The sequence below is a fragment of the Meleagris gallopavo genome, chromosome 1 (genome assembly GCF_000146605.3).
Source record: "Meleagris gallopavo isolate NT-WF06-2002-E0010 breed Aviagen turkey brand Nicholas breeding stock chromosome 1, Turkey_5.1, whole genome shotgun sequence".
In the NCBI taxonomy this organism is placed as follows: Eukaryota; Metazoa; Chordata; class Aves; order Galliformes; family Phasianidae; genus Meleagris; species Meleagris gallopavo.
Genome location: NC_015011.2, coordinates 66,143,802 through 66,167,438, shown reverse-complemented (window position 1 = coordinate 66,167,438; position 23,637 = coordinate 66,143,802). Strand labels below are relative to the sequence as shown.

Below are 23,637 nucleotides of genomic sequence, written 5' to 3'. Positions count from 1 at the left end.
TAAAGAGGATGGCAGGGAAAGGAGGCCGAATTGTTAAAATATTACCCAAAAAGTGCAAACATAGACCTCTAATGTTCATTTTCAAAGTCAGACCCTGGAATCTAAATATCTTGTTGGAAACATGCCTTTCTCAGACTCCTCTGACATGCAGGTCATGTTCTAACCTCACATCAACGCCAGTTTCAGCTTTGAGTGATAAAAACACTGTAAACCATGCAGACAGCAGTTTCTGTTACTAAAGAGGCCCTACTCTTCCTGCTGTTAGGCACTATTTTTAGTTGTGTATGTCTAATCATTCAACTAATCACTCATGCCTAAATCATCTTTTCATGCCAAGAACCTACTTAAAGTATTTCTTGTTTGTTTTACAAATTTTGAGATTCTAATTGAATCCATTTCCTGGGAGATTTTTAGAGAGAAAAACATGTATTTCTCTTACATGTCTTGGTTATACGGATGACTTTTAGCAGCTCTTTTGCCTCAGTGCTTTTGAGCAGAACTAATAAATTTAACAAACTGTGGCAGAGCTACGCTTTTGGTTTCCCTCATAACACAAACAGCTAAGTGCCACAGTGTTCAAAGTTCTCAGAAAAATGTTGGCCTGGCCATGCTTCATAGGTAATCATTAAGATACAGCTCCGACATAGAATCAGAGAATCAGAGTCGTTTGAGTTGGAAAGGACCTTTAAAGGTCATCTAGTCCAAGTCCTCAGCAATGAACAGGGACATGCTCAAACAGGTTACTCAGTCCCTGATCCAGCCTGACCTTGAAAGACTCCAGGGACTGGGCTTCCACCAGCTCTCTGGGAAACCTGTTCCAGTGCCTCACCATTCTTGCTCTAAAAAACTTCTTATAGCCAAACTAAATTTCCTCTCTTTTAGTTTGAAACCTTTTCCCATTGTCCTATCACAACAGACCCTGCCAATGAGTCTGGCCCCTTCTTTCTTATATTCCCCCCCTTCAGACACTGAAAAGCTGCTCTCAGGTCTCCTCAGGGCCTTCTGTTCTCCAAGCTGAATAGCCCCAGGTCTCTAAGCCTGTCCTCATAGGAAACATGTTCCATCCCCTGCATCATTTTTGTAGCCTTCTTCTGGACACATTCCAACAGGTCCATGTCCCTCCTCTACTGAGGACTCCACATCTGGACACAATACTCCATGTGAGGTTTCACCAGCGCACAGTGGAGGGGCAGGATCACCAGAGCCAAAACTGTTTACAACTAACAAAAAACATTCTCCTGCAAGAAGCTGGGATGTGACTCAGGAGAACAGTCTTTGCATTCCCATAATATCAGAAAACAGCTGTAGGTTTTCTGTGTCTCATCCCATTCTGACATCTGACCTACACACATACACGTGTACTACTACCACCACTAGAGCTGTGCCATTAGTGCTGTGAACTCAAAAACCCCGCACACTGCATCAAAGTGCCCAGACTTTCTTGACATTGAAATCAAGTTTTTTGGAAAAACTGAACACAGAATGCTATCATCTTTTTCCTTCTTTGTCTTTTCAAACAAGGAAACAGAACTAAAGAACTCTACTGATACTATAAAATCAAGCACTCTGTTAGACAATGAAAAATTTAAGGTTGTCCTTTCAGCCTCTGTTCATATCTTCGATTCTAAGTGTTTCAACACATTCTGCAATTGCACTGTCACATGCAAATCTTTTCCAGTGACTCCTGTCTCATCTAGAAACCTGTATATTTCTGCTTTGGAATAAACCAAGGTGGTGAAGCAGAAGAACTACTATCCACAGAATCCCTATCTGAAATTTGTGCAGGATTCAAGCTGTGAATTAAATACAATAAGATGAAATCACAGCTAGGTAGCTTGAAAGTCACACTGGAGAACTAGATGCCATCCCCATTTCTGCTGTAAAGTTATTCCATGATAGTGTACGAGTGATTTAAATGTACTTAGAAACCATTAGAAATACATGTTCTCATTTTTTCAATTTCCAGTTTCCAAGATCTGCAGATGTGCTGAATCTCACAGCTGGAACCAGAATTGGTGGTAACATTTCCCGAATGTATGATGGAAAATAAACCTTAAAAACTCAGGAAAAGAAGAGCTTCAGTATCTCAATACTTTAAATGCAACATTTTTGCAACAATAGCAAATACACCTACAGTATAATAAACATTAGAAATGAAGTAAGGTTAAACATCTCTGTGCAACTTCTTGAAATAGAGACAATCAGCAATGGTCTGGGACATTATGTTTATTTCATTTGCTGTAAACCAGGCAAGTCAAAACTGTCCTTGTGACAGGTGTGAATCAAAGTCTATTTAAGCCAACAGAGGTCTGGATCAGGCTAGTAAGGCTCCATTCTGGTGCAGCTAGATCTTATCACTTAAATGAAGAGCCGACAAGACCCTGAAAGGTTGTATTTCCTTCCCTAAACATAAACACAACTTCTAATACCACAGGAGTATTTTCGGCATTCAAGAAGTAGAAACTGCATGTTGTCAGTGCTTTGTTATTTTTTCCATCAAGTAAAAAAGTGGAATAAATTATCTGCATCTACAAGCTCATGTCTAAAAAATCTGAGAAAAATGAGGCCCAGTTAAAAGCAAGAAAAAATAAAAAGCTGACAAAATATTTGGGGGTAATCCTTAAAAAGCAGGGTTATCTTCTAAAAAAATAAATACATCAGCAGCTCCACTAGTTGTGAACCTCATGAGGTTATTTCCCATCTACAGTAAGAGCAGAGCTGGAGCGAGAAGCTGCTCCCAAAGTGAAGGATTTGCACTCAGTGGACAGACTGAATAATCAGTTCCTCAACCACAAGCAGGTTAGTCCCTTTCCCTGTGTTTTCCATCTGCCCCTGATGACTTTACTGACTTGGCATTCCTTTCACAAAACTGGCCTTTCACATTCTGGCTTGAAACTTCAGCACCATGTTCATCAAGACTTTTGGGAAGTTACCTCTCTGGTAAGGTACATCTTTGCCCAAAAAGTCAGAATGTGCATTAATTTAAAAAAAAACAAAAACAATTATCCTCATTTACTGACCTCTGAACTTCTTGGGAGGGTTGGCAAGGTCACCTGCATCCGGCTGAACCACACATCTGTCATCCACTAACCTGAAAATACAAAAGTTATTACTCACTAAAACGTGTTTGAGAGCAGCATACATAAATTCCAACATTAAAGTCATACCTTCACTACAGAAGTTTATACATTTTTCCAATTTAAGCCAAAAAACAGAAGTCGTGTTTGTATCAGATACAAGAAAGGATGTTTAAAGTACAACAGGTTTGCTTGGCCCTAACCCTGTTTGCAGGTTCTTGCATCTGCTCTGAGGCCTTTCAAGGACAGGCAGAGCAAGCAGCCATCACTTGGGTACACAACTATGTTAATCTGCTTATACCATCAGGACATACAGGGGATTCGCCAATGGCTTGCTGTTTTCATAACACTGCTTTAGCTGGAATTTGAATACAGAACCTGACAGAACACCTCAGATTTTAGTCTTCAATCATTCTTCTTCACAATTTCCAGGTTTTTTCCTCTCAAGAGGCATGTAAAATCAAGAGTCAGCTCTGATCAAAACTCACAGGAGCACATTTTCCTTTTCTAGAATGAATAAGTGTTTATGTAATCCACAGCTGAAAATATAAATAACAGACTAAACATATTTATCGCAATATTTCAAAAGTTAAATAAACAACACAATTAAAAAAGATTATAAACCCCACTTAGAAGACAAAAAAAATGCTTATCTTATCACAGAATTTCCTAAGCATAAATTTAGCTTCCCTTCAGGAAGCATCTTGTAAATAAACTGCTTGTTTCAAACAACTACTCATAGTTAAGGGCACAGAATGGCCCTGCCACTCAGCATCACAAATCATAGCAGCATCTTCTGTGGGAAACTGACAGAAAATGCACAGATTGGGTTCATCTCAGTTATGAAACAGAGGCATTCAACTTTCACTCAAGCTGAAGGGTTTATACCACAAGACCATTTCCCTAGCATAACCAAGGATTTTGCGCCTCTAATAGGACAGTAAAAATTTTGGAAGTGTCAACAGTCAGCTCAGTTCTTGTGACATACTTGGTGGCAAATCTGAGGTATCTGTGAGGATAGAGAAGTGAAGGAGGCAGCTACAGGATCAATGGCCTCATGGAGGTGTGCTTTTTGCACAGGTTTATATCATGGGGCTTAGCAAAATCAAAGCAAGGTCTGGATTGCAGGATTTAGGAAGAGTCGGTCCTGCAAGATGCCTTTTGTCTATGATCTAGTGTGCCAAAGCATTCCGTAAGCAGCACATAAAATCTGCAATCACAGGAAAAACAGGGCTGGACAAGACTACTTCCACTCCTCTTGCCCTGAGTTAGGCCTGAACAGTACTACCTTCATGACTCCTGATAGACATCTGCATAATTTGCTTTTCAAGTCTGCCAGTGGCACAGTGACTAAGACTGAAGCCAGAAGGCAGGAGAGCAGCCAGGCCTCGGCCTCTCCTTCCACTGCCCCACTCCTCACTCACTCCTACAGTCACTTCCTCACATGGCAGCCACAGTCCTACTAGGCATTATCATAGCAGCGCTTGCTGGGAACTGCTATTGAAGCCTCTTGCAGGAGGTAACTTCAATATCTAGCTGCACTTCAAATTTCACCAACTTTGGCAACTTCTTGAAAAAAGGAGATTCAAAAAGAATAAATGTTAAAATGTCTTGCCAAGGGATTTTAATGTCAAGTATTCAATGCTCTACAAAATCCCTCCAAGGCTGTCTGACTGAACCCATGAGGCTTAACCCTTAAACACAGGCAGGATGGAGGACGGTATGTGGGAAGTGGCGTGACTCACAAGGCACATCCTGTGCTTCTTGGTTGTATCTTGTGTAACCCTGGCGACAACTCTAACTGGATAAAATGCAAAATGCTCCTAGGCACTCCACTGCTGTAACAAAAGGCATGTACAAAACATCATGTCCATGTTGAGAAAAACAAACAGAATCCTGCCCTCCCCCTGAGATGGTGAGCTGCACCATTCAAACACATGCTGAACTTCCTAGGCTGAGAACATAGATATTAAATACTTATTATTCATCACTTTCATTTAAGCATTGTCTAAAGGCACAGAGGATCATAAATGAGTTCTGTGGTCATCGGGGACCAAAGACATCAGACAAGGCAGACAAAGGAGAACGGAATGGCTACTGCTCCCATCCTATGCGCAGGAAATGACAGCTCAGAGAGATTAATTGATGTGGGGCAGAACAGCTGCACAACAGAACTGAAACATCTCCTGAGCCATTGTTCAGCTTCTGGTACCTTTGTTTCTTACAAAGTATCTTGCAATACAGGACAAAAAACTAAAGTACTGCTTTATCTGTACAGCAGACTTTCTGCAACTTAATCACCAATATTTTCATACAATGAATGTACTCCAGGAGTTTGTATTTTGAAGAGTTTGAGAGTACTGAGAGGCACTAGTTATGGTGCCACAGTGATAGTTGAGTTTTCTGCAGCTCACAAAGTGGGGGCTTCAGCCGCTGCTACAGACTGGGGCAAAAGAGGCCCCTCAAAGACAGAGCACTTAGGAGGGCAGATTTTGATATACTCAAATCCCACTTCTTAAAGATGGGCAGAGAGCAGCTGAAGCCTGCTGGATGGATGCACTAACCAACCAGTAGTTAATGACCCACATAACAAGCAAACAATCCAAGGGGTGAAATCAAGCAACAGGCTTGACCACAAAAGGTCCTGGGCATTTGCAGCTTCCATCAGACCACAGCACAACACCTTCCATCGTTGCTCGCTATTCTGCATAGGAGGCTGAATAGCGTAAAGAAAGACTTTAGTGATAAAGGAAGAATGTACTATATTATACAAGCAAATGTGCTCACTATTTAAATACTGATCTAAACTATTAAGCAAATACTCAAGTCATTGTGCTATCAAAAAGCTTTGGTAGACTTTAAGGGGTTTATTTGTTTAATTCTTGATACGGACTACTGTTGTCACTTAGTACCTGTCAGATATGGCATGACTACATTTCAGTTTTTCACACTGGCTGCATATAAACAACAAACAAGTTCCTTACACATGTACAACATAATCTTTATTTGTTCAAGTTCCTCTTTGAACACAACAAATATCTGCTTTATGCACAATGCCACCAAGGAATTGCTGTAGAGCAGTGGTAATTAAGTTGTACAGTAGCTCAGTGGTGCTGCAGATAAATCATCGGTGAAGTCACAGTGACAACTGTGGCAACAGACCTTTACGCACAGGCCTTTGTATTCAGTAATTGCAGAATTAGGGTCTAAAAGTAACAACGTTCATGGGACAGCCTGTCTTAGCTGCCCAACCATTCTCCCACTGAAGCTAGCAAAACTTTTTCTGCTCAATTCAGAGGAAGTAAGGGCAGTTCCTCATTGTGCCACTCACAGGCACTGAAGTCATTGAGACCTCACATTAGCATGTACAAAGTCACACTGAAAAAGAACTAAAGCTATCTAAATTATGTCCAGGAGGTAAGGCCTGCTTCTCAGTGGAGAAGCAGCTTTCAGGCTGCTAGTATAAGCAGTATAAGCACTGCTAGTATAAGCCAAGGTAAGCGCACTGTAGAGTGTGAAGCAAAGCTCCAATCTGCATGCAGTTCTACAGACATCCTCCTCTCCCTTCATCTGGTGGGGTTAAATCTGCCCCATCTCTCCACACGTAAACCCAAACATGGTTAGATGCATTCAATTTAACAATATCTACCAGCAATGAACTCCACCTATAAGATGGAGTTCGTATTTACAAGCAGTTTTAAACACACTGTCTCTCCTATTTGATAGTGTTTCAGCAATAAGAGGACAAGATCCTAAAGCTGTTTATTATTTGCATTCAGAACTTGCCTAAAACCAGCTTCAAACTTCCCATATAGCTTCTATGATTACTCCACTCCTTGGGCACTGTTGGGAAACAGGAAGACAACAACTTGGGGTAATTCCCACTGCTTGAAACAGCAGCAACCTTTCTAGGGACTTTCACTGAAAGAAAAAAGCAGAACATACGTGGACAACCAGTGGGTTTCAGTGTGTATTCAGGGAAAGAAGAGGAAGAATTCACTGATGGGAGGACTACAGGGAAGAGGTATAACTGATAAGGCAGGTATGTTGGCAGAAAATATTGACAGATGTGTTTATAGCATGGGTGTTCAACCTGTTGAATTGCCTGAGCTGCAGAGTGAAGAGGAATTGTCTAGAGTTACTCCAAAACGAATGCTTCCTACTTATTTCCATGGAAACTACACTAGATACAAAAAGCACAAGAACACTAGTTGATAGAGCAAATTCTCAGCTACAAAACACTCTTTTTCAACACAGTCACTGCCATTACCTATGCACTGTCATAAAAATCTCCATCAGCGCAGATGACCCATGCCACTGTTACCAGTGCCTCACTGTGCTCACAGCCACTGCTGGTCTCCATTAATGTTCAGTGAGCATCAATGAATGTCAATGGGCGCCATTTTTTCCACAAGGAGGAACTGAATTACACCCCTTTGCTTCATGCACACTTCTTGTCAGATGCCATTTCGTCAGACTGCCCTCTGCTACCGTATGTTACACAGCAACAAAATGCAATGGAATACTGGTGGGAAGGCTCAACCTCTACCGTCAAACTACCAGTGTCCACCTCTGATGTTGTGGGTCAACACCATGAAACAAGAGGTATTAATTTTGGAGACGCCCTTGTAAAATATAAAATACCATTAATATATAAGTAACAAAACATTTTATTTTCTAATATTCTTCTTAAAATGTTAAAAAAAAAAAGAGGAACAAAACCATACAACTAGTGGGATATGTGTTTTTCTGAAACCAAGTCATCGGGCTGGTTCAACGACAGTGGTTGCAGTACTCAGTCAGTTCTCAAGGTGATCCTCAGAAATTTTTGATGAAATTTCACTCTTCCTGTGCTTCATCCTTGACATGTACGTCTGCCAAAAAGCGGTGACATGAGTAAGGCATGATCGTGAAGCAAAGTTTACTTCCCTGGTAAGGTGGGGATTTTGAAAGTCTGGTTAAGAGACATGATCAGATTTTTGAGCTGCATGTCTGATTGCAACTCTACATGCTCCATTTGAAAATTTGCAGGTAATGTATTTCTATCAACTGAAAATGGTCTCTCAAACATAAATTGATGATTTTTTTTTTTTTTTGTCAATCTTGAAATCTATTCTCAATCTCCTTTATCAAAATGGAAAGCACAGCTACGTATTCTTCACTGTTCACAGGACTATGTACAGCCAACGTATCAAAATGCATACAGTTATGTGCCATCACTTGAGTCAGCATTGCACAGCCCTGCTTTCAGTCACACAATGCTAACAGTGCACTGATGGTTTGGCTGTTGCTGAATGATGGGCACGTGTCTGGGGCCACTTCACAGGGAACAGTGCAGGGTGGGGGGCGGCTGCATTGCTAGCTGTGCTGGGCTGCAGGTTGGACATGCCCAGTTTATAGGTATGAATCATATATGCTGGACGAGCCATTCAGATTACCTCACACAGGCTAAAGGTGAACATACCACAAGTTTCCAGAAACTTGCTGCTGTAGCATAAGGGTCAAGGAATGTCATACAGCAACATTCCTAGAAAAATTTTTCACAGTGATGAGTTACTTTAAAATTACTACTGGGATACAATCACATTCTGGTAAAACAAAAAGTAAATGTCAGAAAAAAGATACTATGCTAGAAAAGTGGCAATGATAGATTTCATGAATTTTAGGGCTCTTTCATAATGTTAGGTGTCTTTTAATTGTCTGGAACAGCAGCCACGTAACCTATATTCATTTAACCTGCTTCTGTAGAGTTATGCCTTCAATTTTAAAAAAATACTGCTCAGAACGTTATTTTCTCTCTTTCTACCAACAGAGAGACCTTCATGTTTCAGGGCTACTATTACTAAGTACTTAGTAATTGAAAATAACACACAAGAGAGGACAAAAAACACTATCCTATGCACTCTCATACATGTAACTATCCTAGGTTTATGTGCCTAACTTGTCAAAAAACAGAAGAGCACTACTGATGTCTAATTATTGTTAACACACACAGATGTGCAGAACTAAGGTTGGTGCTTTACATATGTATTTTATCCCTCTAACAAACAAAGCCAGAGTGTGTTAGACCGAAAACACTTCCTCTCTGATTGCTCAGCTTTTATTCTCATAGTTCCTGTTACATTATCATTTCACTGATTTTTCTCAGCAGCAGGAACAGGGGACAATGTTGACAACAGACGTCAGCAAGAGAAGCTGGACATTTTAATTGCTAGTGGTGCTGGGCATTTTAATTGCCAGTGGAGCCGAGGCCAACCTTTGTTCAGCATCAGCTCACAAATCATGCTGAGGCTACATCCCAAAGATTTGATCTCAACACCCTTTCATGAGTGAAGAAGCAGCCCTCAAAGCCTCCCTTTCCTCTGCTCCACAGCCGTCCCTTTACACACACCACCTTCGTACCAGAAATATCCCTCTGGAACACCTCCCACTCAAAGCACTTCTCTCCTTCTCCTTCCTCACAAAGCCTGTCCCGCACTCCCCACATCCCAGCATGCAGTGCCCACTCAGGAAGAGGGGTGCAAGTCATACTACTAAGGAACCAACCAATAACAAACAATAGGTTATTAAAATTTTGCTGCCCTGGAAATCAAGCATCAAATACCCAAGTGCCAAAACAATCAGGTCCACCCAGTTCTTTGCCAGATCCACCCACTTTTCATTTCATTTCTTCTCTTATCAAGCATCTGGGTCAGCCCACTTCTTGCTTGCCTCAAGCAGTCTCCTGCCAAAACTCTGGAGTTATTATACCTCACCCTTCCCAAGATGTGAGTTCATACTTATTTTCTGACAACCAATCCTGATTCAAATGATTTACAGCTTTATGATTTAACTCCACGGTATGAAATTTGTCCTTTTTCCTGTCTCCTTCCTCTCCAAAGCTTGATTTTTCATTCTCTTCATATCTGCAATCTTTCAGGTTCTCCTACATTAACCCCAAATGGCACCGAAAAGCAAAAAGGATCCTAGTCTAGTGCCAGATCTGGAGGTTGGTGGCCCTGCCTGTGGCAGGGGATTTGGAACTTGATGATCCTTGCAGTCCCTCCCAACCCAAACCATTCTATGATTCTACCTCCCTTGCACTTACAGTGGGGCTATTAAGCTCCTGTACCATTTGGGAAGACTGCACGTTAAAAATTCCTCTCAATCACCATACACAATATTTACACAATAAATGCACAGCATGCCAACGAGGCACAGCAGCATAGAGAAAGAGTAAAAAGTCTGACTCTTGCTTGCCTCTAATTTTTGTAATTTTACTCTTCTTTTTGGGAACAAACCTTAGTTAGTACAAACACAAATCACAGGTTGAAAGAAGCTATTAAATAAACACCCCAACTCCAGGAAAACTATCAAACAAATCTTCTATACACCTAAAATATTTCAAACAGCTGATAACTTCATCACAAGCCATCCTTAGTGCAAAACAAGAATATGGGTGCATTTTATCCCAGTTGCACAGACACGAACACTCAGCCATTCCTACCATGCTGGAACATGCTTGTGTTGGTTACTCGGGGTTGTACTAACAAACACCAAGGAGACAGAGGGCACAAAGAATGGTACCAAGCACATACTGGGAAATGGAACAACAGCATGCAAGCAGGCAGTGCCAAAGCTGAATTAACAACTGCACTAGCAAGCAGCCATAAAGTTTATTCCTTATCTCATATATCCTCGTAACTGTACCTGCAGGCTTACATGTCAGAGGGGAAAAAAGTTTTGCCTGTTCAATTAAGTACTGCAGCTATAAATCCTGAATGTCACTTTCTCGTTCTTTTGTACTGTATTATATCCAGTCTTACTCCTAGCTTCAGAAACCCATGCAGTAGAATCTGTTTGTCCATTTTATAGCTATATTTATTTTTAAAACATTGTGTAAATTACAATAAATAACAATACAATTAAAATAATTGGTAACAATAGAACACAGTGCTACTTGGAGGTTGCAGTGCAGGGGAGGAAACATGATTCCTAGATTTTAGTCTCAGTTCTGCCATTTTCTTAGCCAGCATAATAGGGAAGTCATTTAAGCACAAGGAAAATGGCACTGAACTTAACTGGGGCATACTTACCTTGCCAAGGAACTAAGCATTTGTACTTTTTAGCGGTACAAAGCATCCTTATTTACTGTTGTCAAAACGAGGCCTCAGAACCAGCAAGGGGAAGAGGAGAAGACAGGCACCTCCAGAGGGCAATATCAACCTTTTCTAGCATGGATGTGCAGAATAGGAGGATGAAACACCTTCTGGACACAAACTCTCTCTCCCTCTTGCCTATTTGCTGCTTGTGATACAAATTGTTTCTAAAGACTCCAATCACCAATGTGTGGTAGGAACAAAAGAGAAAAATCTTTCCGTTTCAATGAAGCTTGCTTGGCTAGGACATTTATGAGGGACCATCTTAGTTAATTACACACAAAATAAAGAAGGTAGAGAGAACTGTACAAACAATTAAAATTTTGTTAACAATGGAAATGTGATCATTTCAAGAAAAGACTTTAGAAAGTGAAACATTATATAAGCAAATCCAAAAAAGTCATCTTCTGCTTATCAGCTGTGCTACACCATGTCTGAAGTATTATCCCACATAAAGTGTACATATATAGCCTAAACTAGGCTTTATATTCATGTTCTTCTGGGCAGAGGCCACATACCACCAATGTCCCTGAGAATCTCCAAATATTCCCTTTACTTCTTATAGGAGCATCCAAAACATCCTTCACCAGAGTTTTTAAATTTGATCAAACTTTGGTGGCTCTTCTACTTAATCCTTACTCCTACTAGCAACATACCGAATGCAAAATTGTAATGAGTTCAGGATTTGGCCCAACACAAACAGGGTGCTATGTTAAGTAGCTTAAGAGCTACTTAAACGAACTGTTTTAACTCCACTTGTTTACACATTATAATTACCCAAAACACGTCTGCAGCTCAGTCCTCTCAATGTAAAAAAGCATGGCTGAAGCAAAAGTATGACGTGTGTAGACAAAGCACTCATTAGAAGCACTGACACTGTGATGACCACTAATTACTAGCAGGATTTTCAGTAGGCAAACTTACATCTTTACATGAATTTTAGGCATGTAATTCACAAATTAGTCCTTGTCAGGCCAAGAAATTTAAATCTTTACAGTACGTAAGTGATTTCAGAGAGAGCTCCTATTAACAGCATATCTGGTCTCAAAAGCAGGCAGGCATGCAGAACTTGTTGAAAGGTTAGCTGTTCAGCCCCAGGCAGCAAAGTAAAAATAAAAAAAAATCATATTAACAGAAATTCTGCATTCAACTCATACCAGAAGAATTCATGCTTTTTATTCAGCACGGTCTACAGCTGCAACGCACATTTGTGAGCATCCACTTGAAAGGTCCGTTTGAAGAACCATGTGCTAATGGAAGGTAGCAGAAAGGTTGAATTTGCCACAGTTAACGCTATTTAACGAAATAGAAAGGTTTACTCAGAAAAATACTGTTGAGAAGAGCCAACACCAGTCAAGAACGTAATCACTGAAAATGGTAATTAAGGTATTCACACCTACACATCAGAAAGGCAACTCATTATATAAACAGTGAAGAAGCAAAGGGAGAGAATTAGGACACTCATATTTAGATGAAATACTCTGATGTAAAAACATCGCTGTTTAACTAGAGAAGCCATTCTCAAATGCTGCACAGCTCAGCAATTTTTGTGACAATAATATATGTAATTATGTTTTACTCTATATATGTAAATACACAAAACACACACATGTGCAAACATAACCAGGAATCTAGGTCCTAAACACCAAATTGTGTTTTTTTCATCTTGTACCATGAGAGTAATAACTCTGTCATTTCATAAAGCTGCTCGCGTAAAACATTTATGTACCAAAATGCTGACTAAAGCCCCATTTTCCAAACTTGGTTACATGTCAGGAATCAAAGAAGGATCTACTTGATTTCAGAGGCCTTCAGATGGTGACAAGTCCAGAGCTAGCGTAAACATGTAATTCCATGGAAGTCAGTCAAGCAGCACTATTTGACAGCAACAAGGCACCTGTCCCAGTACTTTTAATATTTGTTCTTCGGTGTGTCATGGCTCAGCTGTCCCAAGGCCTCTCCTCAGTGCAGATGAGCACTATTGTGCTGCCACCCCAGGACTCGTGACATTAGTTTTGGGAATAAATCTGAGCTTGACACCAGGACACAAACCTTGCCCAGGCACGACCTTACTGAGAAAGCAGTGCTCTGGAAGCACACCATAGATCAGTATTTTTCAGACAGAAGAACACAGCTCACAGTTGAAGTGTTAGAGCCTCGAGGTAATTCAGTAGGTAAATCAGCTCCCAGAATCCCACTGATGGTTTCAGCACTGACTTCTGCCTGCAGGGATGAGGACTTGGCTCACAAGATCTGTCTGAAAGAGGTCTTTTCATTCTTTGATATGTGTCCAGCTCTCATTGATGTTAATGAGAATTATGCAAAGCTATTAAAGCATAAGAGAACACTTTACATCAACACGTGTTCCAATTTTCTAAACAAAAGGTGTTTTTTTTAATTTTCATTTTGCAATGATAAATGTTTACAAATCTTTGCAGCTGGGCCAGGTACTCCTGCAGATTTCTCTTTGCTTTTCTGTTTCTTTGGCACAAAACAAACAAACAAGCAAACAAACAAGACTTCCAAACAAAAAACAGCTGGAAACTTACAGTTACTTTTACTTGTTTTTAAACTAAGTGGAACCAGTTTCCCAGTGGGACAGATCATTTTGGGAGCTGTTCCAGATTATTTCAGAGCTGCTTTACCAGTAGCTGGGAGCAGCTCTCGAAGCATTTTGCCACACCTACACCCAACCTGTACCTGCTCGCTTAAAAGAATTTACATGCAGCAGCGTGGAGCAGCAACCAATAGAGAAAGTGGCAGGAAATGCTCCTTCCATATGGTGAAGCAGCTGGGAAGTGGAAGAGTCAAGAAACGGCAGCCATAAATAAGATGGCATGACAGCAATACAGCAATTTCTGAGGAGGTCTGCAGGTATTGAAGGAAAAGCTGTAGAAGGACCTAGTACATTGCAGTGCTGGTCATGAGAATCTTTCATAACTAGGTTTTTAATATGGAAAAATGACATAATAAGCAGATTCCTACCTCAGAAACGCTTTGGTCCTTTCCGAAATTGACCTCACTGTGAGCAGGAATCCATTTTGGCTTCAACGCAGCAAGGCTATCCTTACAATAGCAAATCAAACATGCCCAAGAACGTTCCTAGGCTCTGAGTCTAAGTGGCACAGGAAAGCCCACATCTATACCAGCAGGATCGCGTGCTGAAGAGAGGGTGGGGTGGTCACACTCTCCACAAGCTTCCAGGAGCCCTCCAGTCCCTGCTCCCATACAGGTCTTGGTGACAGCATGAGCACAAGTGCCAAGATCATGCCACGAGCCATGCAGGCAGGTCACTGCTACAGATGCCTGTGAGCTCATGTTAATTTATTAATACTGATGCAGGAAAAAGGTTTTTGGACAATGGTCTCATTCTTGACCCAGAGTTTCACTTGTGCTCTCAGAGCCAACAATATTTCGCTGAACAGGGACAGTACTTTTATCAGCACATAAACATCAGAGCAGCAATTGCTGAGCACTGAACAAAGCTGACTCGCAGGCTATGCTGTCAGGTGTCCAAATGTTATATCACCTCCTGAGGTGTGTCTTAACAACAAGCTTTGTTACAAAGACATGAATTTGGCCTTTTACTGGAAGGCTCTCCAGTTTTGCAGCATTCTTTTCAGCTGAACCAAAGCGTTTCAAGGTCTCTTCATACAGTTTATTCTGACACCGTAACAGAGGAAAAATGCCTGCAAGTAATCACTTTCTGCTCAGAGAACTGGAGTTCTGGATCGCTTACACACAATAACCGGGAATTAAGTGGCAAGCAAATAAACCACATCTTCTACAAAAGCTTACACTTCAGTGATACAGCCAGTGGAAGAATGGAATCCACTCCATTTTGCCTTTCAAGTGTATTTCTGCTGTGCAAACATTTCTTTACACTTACATTACGATCCTACAAAATCCACATTTTTAACAATGCAAGCCACATTTTACCTGAGGAAGCTCCAGGACAAGGAACATGTTTCATTTTGGAACAGACCTCAAAGCTCTGTTATTCTCAAGCACAATCCAGGCATGCAATGATGCACCTTCTCACTCCTATGCCAAAACATATACATCATAAACCAAAGAGAAATCAGCTGTAGGTTACAACTAAGTCATGTTACAAATGTTTTTAAGGCAATTGATTCTAGAAGAACTAAGAAGATAGCATACATTTTATTCCAAGTCTTTTTATCTCTTTATCTCTTCTAATGGCTTATATCTTGATGCTGTATGAATATATATATATATATATATATGTATACATACACACACACACACACATACAACTCTACTTTCACTGAACAAGAAAAGAGCATGCGTTTCTTGCTGTCACTTCTCTGCTGAGAAGTATGAAGAATGGCCGTCAGGCATTCAAGTTCAAAACCAGAATACCAAGAGAACAAATCCACACATGATTACTTCTAAATCTCATGATTTTTCAAACCAATCTCTTCAGTTTGTGGGGGATCTGACTCATAATTTTCAGAAACAAACAGGAAACACTGCAGACATCTCCAAGTATTTCCTCTCCACCCCGCCACCGGCCTTGTCTTTTACCTCACTTCTGGATACTTTTATTATCCCTTTCACCATATCAGCAATGAAACAGCACTGTTCTCTACAGTACCCAGACATGCAAGAGCTTCCCTTCTCCTGCCCAAACCTAGGGCAGAGGTGCCCTTCCTCCCCATGGTGTGATGAGCCACTTTGAGTCCTCCACAATGGCAGGTGAGAAAGCCAAGGAGCTCCACCACACATCGCTCTGCTGCAACCACAGTACCTATAAAGGAGTATCAGGCAGGTACCACCTTGGTGGTACAGTCCAACAGAGAGCTGCCTCATCTGACTGCCCAAGGGAGCCCAAGCAACCAGCAGCAGCATGCGCAGCCTGTCAGAGGAGTAAACTCGGCCTGTCAGTCCCCAGTGGACCACTGAGGGCTTGGAGCAGTGGAACAGGATGAAAAGGTGCTACAAAGTAATGTGCCGGGAAGGCTTTTTTACATCACTGGGTTTACTGCAGTGCTTCCTTTCATTGTATATGCAGAAAAAAAACATTTCCCTTTCTCCATTCACCATCGTAACCTGTCACAACAGCAGGCAGGCAGTGGCTGCGTGAGCCCAGCCAGCAGGAGGCATGGCAGGGGATGGAAGCCAGGACAAGCTTGACAGCACCCCAGGAAAGAATCCTGAGCTGCAACCTGTAGGAAAGCACGGGAGATTTTTTGGCTGGCCCCCTGCTAAGCAAGTCCATCACATTCTGCAGTGAAGGAAAAGGAGGTAAATAATATTAACAGCGATGGGAGAAGAAAGGAAATAAACTGGTTTGCCAAAGACTACACAGCACCATAGGGAAGTGAACTAAGGTCAGAACAAAGTGAGTGACAGTAAGTGGCCATTATCACTGGCTTTTGTTACCATCAACTTTCGAACTCAACAAATTGTTGCAAGATAATCTCTTCCAACCTCCCTCATCCTATGAGCAGTTGGGACCTGATGATCTATCCACGACTCCTCCAAACAAGGCTATTCTCTGACTATAAGGACCCTCACTCAGTGTGATAGGGACCATGGAGGCATACATTAAAATCCTATTTACTTCCCTCTTCAAAGATGTCAGTTACCTAGGGCCACTCTTTACTATTTTTCAATAGAATAAATAAGTAAGTGTGATACATTTTAGAGGCCATTCCCAGAGGAACTTGTTGCACTTTTCAGGACACATTGTTTATTCCATCTCTTCCTATAGGTGGACAGTATTACAGGTAATTGCAGGCAAGCCTAAGACCCTAAGGTCTCCTTAATGACAATCTTAAAAATGGTGCAATCCATGCCATCCTGGCTCCAACGATGTCTTTGAATAATAGCAGCAATGCTGCCCTGCTGTTGGACACTTTCCCTGCAAGGGTAACCTGCACAAAAGAGCATACCAAAGTTCAAATCTAGTTTCAAGTTATACAAACCAATTGGTGTACACAACTCCTGTTTAAAAAGCTCTGTTAAACTCAATCTAACATTGTGCAATGATATTCAGCAGAGAAAAACCATTCTAACCTTTTCCTTATCGCTCCACAGGCCTCCTGGACTGCTACACATTATCACAAGTTAATTCACTGCCTGGTACATTAAGATTAGAAACCTGCTCACTGCCTTAGCTACAATTCCCTATTCATTCGTGCATAATAAATATCAAATACTCAGCTATAAACTGATCTGAAGAGATAGTACATCACCCCACCCCAAATCAGCTCCATTTTTATCACCTTTCCAGATTTCATTACACAATCACAAAGCCAAGCAAGTATCTCTACAGTGCAGCTTTGTGTATGGTTATACAGTTCTTTCTCCAAGTCAAACAGCGCTGCATTGTCTGGGATAATCTCAACCATTCACATAAACAACTTGTCTGCTATATTTTGATTAACGCTTCCTTTTATGAGGACATTGAGATGCTTCAGCCTGAGCAGCACAAAGTCTGGCCTTCTGCTACAACAGATCTGCTGGACTCAAGCTTTTTCTTTGACTTGGAAATGCAGCTGACAGCCTTGCCCCACATACCTCTCTGAAGCAGAACTCTATTATTTTTCAATTTGACACACAGAAACAAAATGGCATTGGCTTAGGCGATGGCTGACACTTTTTTGAGTGATACTCATACATCACAACATTCAATAAAAGGACTAAGCTGACTCAAACGCAGGAAAGGGCAAAAGTAAACATCAGGCTTGTTCATTCATTTCAGATTACAACCTTTCAGAGGCTGCTGGTCTCCAAGCAACAGCAGACTCAGCTAGCACAAATCATCCACTAAACTGTTTAAGTATATGAACTCATATTGCTTGGAGAGAGCTAAGAAGCACTCACATAAACTGTTATGATGGTGAACAGTAACATTGCCACCGATAAAAAATAGCTTGCAGAATAAAAGCACATCCATAGGCTTGGTGCTTTGAAAAACTGTTCCCCAAGCAGCCAAGATGGTCTCCAATATCACAGTTTATTCACACACAAATCCTTCCACTGGTACAACACCCTAAATAAGACATCTGTTAAGTTAACAGAGCTGTTAACTCTGCATATAAGCAGATATTAAACCTAAATGAATAATCTTCCTTCAAGAAATGGAAGTGGAGATGAGGATTATTCCTCTGAACTTATGCTGTTGCTTACTACTTTGGCAACTTAAAAGGAGTGCAAATTGCTCCTGCACCTCACGGCATACAGTTCACCGTGCTGGGCTGCAGCTTTGCATTAGCAATTCTGTGAGCTGGAAACAAGCTTGAGCCTCTGTTGTTTCTTTTTTCTAAACCTTATTCTGAAGAGGTCTTCAAATGTATTTTTGTTTATTTTTATCTTTCAAGTTTATTTTTTTTTTTATCTAAGAAATGAGAGTGGAGAACAGCTATTTGTTTGTACATAAAGCTGTGTGGTAATATAAAAGTCTGTATCTAATTTGTCCTGAAATCAGAAAAAGCTATCACAGTACTTATTAAAGTTAAGCTAGCTACTACCAACTAACTTTACAGAGACTTTGTCAGAGTTGTGGGATGAACTTTCAACTGGCATTTGGGTCAGATTCGCTTCTGATCCCCTCAGGCAATGCAAAGCAGCAGACAGCAGACAGCTGATGTTCATCACCTGGAAGAGAACTGATCAGCTGCCACAAATTCCCACTTCCCCCTGCTCTCAATGCACCAAAATGGCAGAACTAAAGTAAGACTTCTCAGCAGCCCCCAGCAATCCCTTCTGGCCAAGATCATTTGAAAGCAATTGCTTCAGTATAAACCAGAAATCCAGAAACACAGAAATTCATCTGGTCACTGTCACCAGCCCAATCAGCTCTGTAGCACTGAGCAAAGAGCTGCTATCCAGGCAGGGTTACAATAGAACCTTGCCCATTGCCTCTTTTTGGAGAGCTCAGGTTCTGCAGAAGCCTTTTGACCACTTATATCTACACTGATACAGAGAACCTGAAAGCTTCTTCCAAGCAATCTTCAGTCCCATCAGTGCACTGTCTACCCAGAAGGTCCCACCTTCCGTCTAGCTGAGTAGTGAAGTCATCAGCCCCTTGAGATAAACCCCTGACATGGGTCAATATCAGAGCATCTCCTCCTCCCTGCACACTAACAGGAAAACAAATATCATCAGCATTCTGAGATTCAGACTTGATTTTTCAAGCCAGCTGATAAGCAGAAAACAAGCATAATCAGATTGATTCTTCAGTGATAGCAGATGATCATTTGTTATCAACTATTCTGAGTTGTGTGGTCCCCTACCACGCAAATTTCCACTTCAGCACCTTTCCTCCAGCCACACAAACTGCAAGCGCTTTGGCTGAAAGTCAGAGCAGTGTCAGTGGTGCAAAAGATACTCTGAAGTGTGTTCTTGCCAGCACAAACTGCTCTTTCAGGGCTCTTGAGCTCGGTAACGGGGACAAAATGAACTTCCTGTTCTTCCACAACTGACACAGCAGATGAAGTGCTGGGAACGGGGAACCGCAGCAAACCACCTCAGACTTCACAGCCCACAGGCCAGGAGAAAGCACCACTCAGAAAGAGCTACCAGCATAGGGCACTGAATGCATCTCTGGCAGAAGAATTCCATTCCACTTCATAAGGAGAAGGACCAAAAACTCATGGAAGATGCTTGTGGTTCAGCTTATAAAGCACTTCCATACTCTTTCTAGATCCAAAAATGTGGAAGAAAAAGCTGTACCTGTTTTTTTTTGTTTTTTTTGTTTTTCCATAGGAATATTGAGTGCCTTTGTTAAATCCTTAAAATCAAGCACTCAGATCTGACCCATCAAATTATCATCACATAAAAACATCCCACTCTTTAGCAGAAATAGGCAGAATGAGAAATTCCAGAGCTCTCTCAGCAGGTAACATCAAGCACCAGCCCAGATTCCCACAGCAAAAACTCAGGGACCACTCCAAAGGCTGATACCTGAAAACATTTCATCACCCAAGCAAGTCTGGAATTCTATTTGTTTCAGTATACTGAGAGGACTGAAATGTTTGGAAAGAAGAGCTGTCCAGACATTTTCAGTTGTTATTTAATAAAGTGATAAAACACCTCTAGATCTTGTATATCCTCTGCTAAACTAGGATAATGAGATGAAAATTGCTACTGAAAAATGCTTTTTTTCACTCCAGCTTACTGGAAATCTTTCTTACATCTGAACATGAGCTTGGTCACTTTAGTTCATGTGCTTGTCACTGCAAGTTAGACCATTACCACACACCATATCTTAACTACATACAAAAATGAGACACAAAATGCAATCAAGACTGAATTCTCCCTAGTTCATTGTGTCTCACTAATCTCCAGACAATTCTCAGCCTCTGTACATCTTCATGTAAAAATGTGTGCAGGAGATGTTTACATTACCAATCAGGCTTTAATGTTTCCAGTTCAGTGTTTGGTTCTATGCACAGTCCTTACTGCCCTCAGATATCTTTATTTTAAAGAGATTTGCTTTATATTGAAATAAAACTTCGGAAGTACAATTCAGTGCTCTCACCCACTGCTGGGCATGTTTCATGCAAGCCTACAATCTCAAAGACTTATTGAAATACTTTGAATTTTAAATTTCCCTTTGATCTATAGGCTTACTCTTGACTGTACAAAAATCATGTGGAAAGTTTTCTTCAATTTCCAGTTTTCTTTGGTGCCTGACTTTGCAATTGTCAGGCCACTTCCTGGAACATGTCGTTGACTATACCAAATGTAACTATCTTGCTAAAGCCAACTCTCAGTTCTCTGGCAGAAAGAAACTTAGGCTCTTCAGCAACAGTCTCCATTGATGCCACAACAAGATTTGGCACCAGGGCTCTCCCTCATCTATCATGCAAACATCACATTTCCTGCACCATTTTCCACATCCTGCTTACACATCACCAAATAATACATTTTTTTCACATCAGCTTTGACTTCTGCAGCCCCTCAGCTCCAGCATTTCCAAAGACACGATACAATGTCTGAAATAACATAACCATGCAACGATGGTACCATTCATTCATTTTCCCCTACCTCCTATGTACTGTCTCACTTCTAAACTCTGCACTTGCCTGATGAGACCAGAAAACTTGATTTTGCCGCTGTGAGAGGAAGCTACACTTTAAGACAATTGCAAGAGCCAATTACTTCCCCAGATTCTCCTTGGGAAGTTTCTGGCTGCTCTGAAGTCCATTCCAGGAAGCCAAACACATTCTTCAGGCAGATGATTCAGGGAGTTTTGCATCTTATTCAGAAGGTTTTGCAAATTATGGGAAGGTAATTTCTTTCTCAGCCATCTCATTTCTTGAAATAACCAATCCTTTGATCTTCTGCCTAAGGCAGTATATGCAGCTAGCCTCCAAAGAGTTCATTTGGATGAGGCACATCATCTCATTCCACCTTGGAAACGGCATTACTACAGTAACCAAAAATGATCTGCAAAATCACTTCTTAAGTCCACAAGACTTTGCAGAGTCTCAAACACAAAACAAAAGTTTCCTCAACTACATTTTGTGAAAAACCAGATCAAGATAACTATAATTGCATTTTTGACCATCCAGTTGACTCACCTTGCTCTCTGAGAATGGCTTTATTGCCTACTTGCTTCCAGGTAGTGGAATTTATTGCAACCACATTAAAGGTTTCACTTTCATCTGCAAGTCACCATTCAAAGCGTTCATTAAGTAGCCTCATCAGATATTAGATTCCTTCTGATTTGTCCAGTTCTTTTTTTCTTCTGACAGATTTATTTTTGTTTTAAACCCAGAAAGCTTTCAGTTGTAGTACTGGAGGTTGTATCAATTCTATATGCTCTCTTTAGATGGTGTACTTTTCTCTATGACTGCTTCTTATACTGTGGCTCCACAAGAACACTGGTCATAAATTTCCACTTTGGAAGTTGGATCCACCACACGATACCAGCTATGAACAGGCACAAGTGATAATGTGAGTTGTGAGGACTTAATGACTACTGAACTGCAGAAAAAAATCTGAGATGCTGTCAAGTATTTTCTTGATCATTTATTTACTACCATTTATTCATGATTCATTATTTTTTAATAGATTCTTGTTTTCTTGGACACAGAAGAAATCAAACACTAGAAATTTCTTTGACTACAGTTTTTAGAGAGGACAGTGCTCAATTGCACTATCTCATTTTCATTTTCCTTGGATCAATGTAGCAGGCATTCTTTTTCTATAACTGAGTTTTTGTTCTTGTTCTTGCAGTTCTATCCACTTGGGCATATATAGTTTGCCCAGTCAATGTTGAACTTCTTTCTATGAAAAGCAATGCCCAAGCTTCTAGGGTCAGCTTTTACTCAGCTGTTACTGGGTATATGTGCTTTGGGTGATGACTTCTATTGCTTCAGCTATATCGTTCCATAAAGGAGGAGGATTTTATGTCATAATTCAATGACAAATGAAGAGCAGTAATTATACTCACTAGTTTCAGTGAGGCTGCACCCAACATACGAGGCACAACAATAATGCCAGCAAGTGTAAAACTCTTTTCAATTCATATTTTTTTCATGTGATAAAACTCATTCTGAGTTTTTGATAAATACTTATTAAAAGTTTGACACATGGAATCAGTAACGAACCAACCAGTTTTGTCATAGCTGGCTTTCTCCAAGGTTTACCATGAGATAAGCAAACAAACAAAAAAAAAAACAAACAAAAAAGCAATTTAGCATTGAGTATCTTACCAGATCAACATCTATAAAACAGAGAAACAACCCAGAACTTGAAGTCCTGTGTTATATATGACAGTTTGTTAACAACCTTGTGTAAGTCATTCCTCTGCTTACGTCCCATCTCTTATCACAATTCTCTTTAAAAACACTGCAGATCTACAGGGAAAAATCCAGACCAGCACTGTCTCTCTTCCAGCCCTACTGAAGTATAACAACTGTGTGAGGCAGAGCTTAATCACAGCGAACAGTTTAATCTGCCACAGAAAGGAAACAGACAGGTGAAATAGTCCCAAGGCCAGGAGTTTGACTCCACCACTCCAATGTGCAAGATTGCTTCCAGAGAACTGTTGGTAACAGTACTTTACATGTTTTAATATGTCCTGTGTACTACTAGATAGGGAAAAATAAATAAATCTTGCAGTAATCTTGCAGAAAAACCTGTTCAACTACAAAAGTTAATACAGACAGGACTTGATGCCTGCCAGGTCCTGACCTTGTTTTTTTCGCAAGCGATGCCATCACTACCATAAACCAAGCTCACCTCTAACCTGAATTCTTCAGTTGCCCAGGTTGCATACCTTCTGACTTAATGGCCAAATTCTCATTTATCCTCAAGTAATCCTAGAGAGGTCGCCAGGGAAGCAGAAATCTAAACTTGGATATTGTTCAATTGGTATCCTGTTATTAATTGTTTCATAACGTATTTGCCTTTTTTAAGCCTACAGGTGTTCAGGTATAGGG

General features: G+C 40.8%; 1 protein-coding gene across 2 annotated transcripts in view; it reads right to left on the bottom strand.

Moving 5' to 3' along the window:
* The window catches only part of ITPR2 (inositol 1,4,5-trisphosphate receptor type 2), a 234,261-nt gene extending 231,170 nt beyond the window's left edge, over positions 1-3,091 (bottom strand). For both annotated transcript variants that reach the window (XM_031555252.1, XM_010715644.3), the window contains exon 1: positions 3,021-3,091. The gene's annotated coding sequence lies outside the window, so the exon portion shown is untranslated. The remainder of the gene's footprint in view (positions 1-3,020) is intronic.
* Between the last annotated feature and the right edge of the window lie 20,546 nt (positions 3,092-23,637).